Source organism: Dioscorea cayenensis, chromosome 12 (genome assembly GCF_009730915.1).
Source record: "Dioscorea cayenensis subsp. rotundata cultivar TDr96_F1 chromosome 12, TDr96_F1_v2_PseudoChromosome.rev07_lg8_w22 25.fasta, whole genome shotgun sequence".
NCBI classification, from domain to species: Eukaryota; Viridiplantae; Streptophyta; class Magnoliopsida; order Dioscoreales; family Dioscoreaceae; genus Dioscorea; species Dioscorea cayenensis.
This window is the reverse complement of record NC_052482.1, coordinates 13013701-13015228: the sequence shown is the minus strand read 5'-3', so window position 1 is coordinate 13015228 and position 1528 is coordinate 13013701. Positions and strand designations below refer to the sequence as shown.

General features: G+C 42.0%; 1 non-coding gene across 1 annotated transcript; it reads left to right on the top strand.

Moving 5' to 3' along the window:
• Positions 1-491: 491 nt before the first annotated feature.
• Positions 492-598, top strand: LOC120274309. Its single transcript, XR_005540838.1, has one exon. It is a non-coding gene; the product is annotated as a small nucleolar RNA R71 (small nucleolar RNA).
• The last annotated feature ends 930 nt before the right edge of the window (positions 599-1528 follow it).

Below are 1528 nucleotides of genomic sequence, written 5' to 3'. Positions count from 1 at the left end.
TAGTTACTCCACAAAAAGTTGGGGTGTTTCTTCCAACCCGGATTGTAGGTGTTGCTATATGGATTACCTTGGTTCCTTATGACATTACCCACAAAATCGACTTACTCAACTGAAGATGCATCACCAATAAAAATAGGGCAATCGGTTGGAGCATGTCCTTCCTCACAACCTGTGTAAGCAGTGACAGTCACCAATCTATTAGAAGTTAGATGGTCTAACTTCTTCTCAATGATTCCACTTGAGCCGCCAAAGAAGTGACTACATCGATTTTGTGGAGTCGGGCTACTTTCTTCCTTTCCCGCGCGTTCCACTGGTAGCTGTTTATGGCCATTTCCTATACCAATTTTCAGGCTTCTTCAGGGGTCTTGTACCCTATTGTACATATAGAAGGATTCAACAACTTCTTCAGGGGTTTTGCGGCAACATCTAGAAGTTGTCTTGTGCTTGGATTCAACCAATTGTAAAAGGTCGGAATGATCATCCATTCGGAGAATCCATGCTGTGGGCACTTCCACAAAAGATAATTGAATCGCTCCCATGCCTAAAACAATAACTCAAGCTCCATCTGAACAAATAATGATATCTCATTGCGAAGCTTTGCTGATTTCCCCGGAGGTAAGTACCTTGCAAGAAAAGCTTCGACCATCTTATTCCATGTCGTAGTGGATGCTTGTGATAAAGTGTGTAGCCACTATTTTTCTCTTCCTTTTAGAGAGAATTGGAAAGCCCTTAATCATATAGAATCATCCGTAACACCATTGATATTCAGCATGGCACAAACATGACAACGCCCCTTGCGTGTGACCCGCAAGTGCACTGGTTTATCGAAGTAATAAATCTTAGGTGAGTGGGTATCGTATCCACACGGAGTAGGGAATAAAAATAACAAGATTTCTATCTGACTAAGCGAAGACGGAATAATGATTTTATTGAAAAAATATAACGGAAGAAAGACAAAAAGAAACAAGAAAGAGAGAAGCACAAATAGATGATAGGTAAGGCAATCGATAGAAGTGGGGTACTCGGATATTATTCCACCTAGGACAATTGCTTCAAGTGCAAAACCAACTATTATGTCTCCTAATTGATGCTTAATGAGCCATGAAAATCCTTAAACACACGGTCCCAAACTTAAGGTCAACATTGACTAACTCTACACTATGTCCGGCTGGAGAAATCGATCAATCTCAATACCTCACACTATGTAGAGTTGCAAGATACTCCAGGGATTCCAAGTGGTAAACCTTATTCCAATGTATAGATCTAACCCTTTGGTCCAGGCATAAGACCCCCAGTCGCGAGTAAGCCCTAGATGCTAAAGTCACTTTAAAGCTTCACTCCGTTTCCTGTGCAACTAAGCACCAGCGGAGGTCATCCCTTAGCCCGTTCACTCTACAATGACCGTAAAGAACTCTTGGAATGTAGAGGTAGGATAAATCGCATCAGAGAGGAAAAGGGAAACTCCGCTACCTCTTCACTCACCCTCTCGATCCTCTCCAATCTTTCAATGTTTAACCCTCCTAGTGTG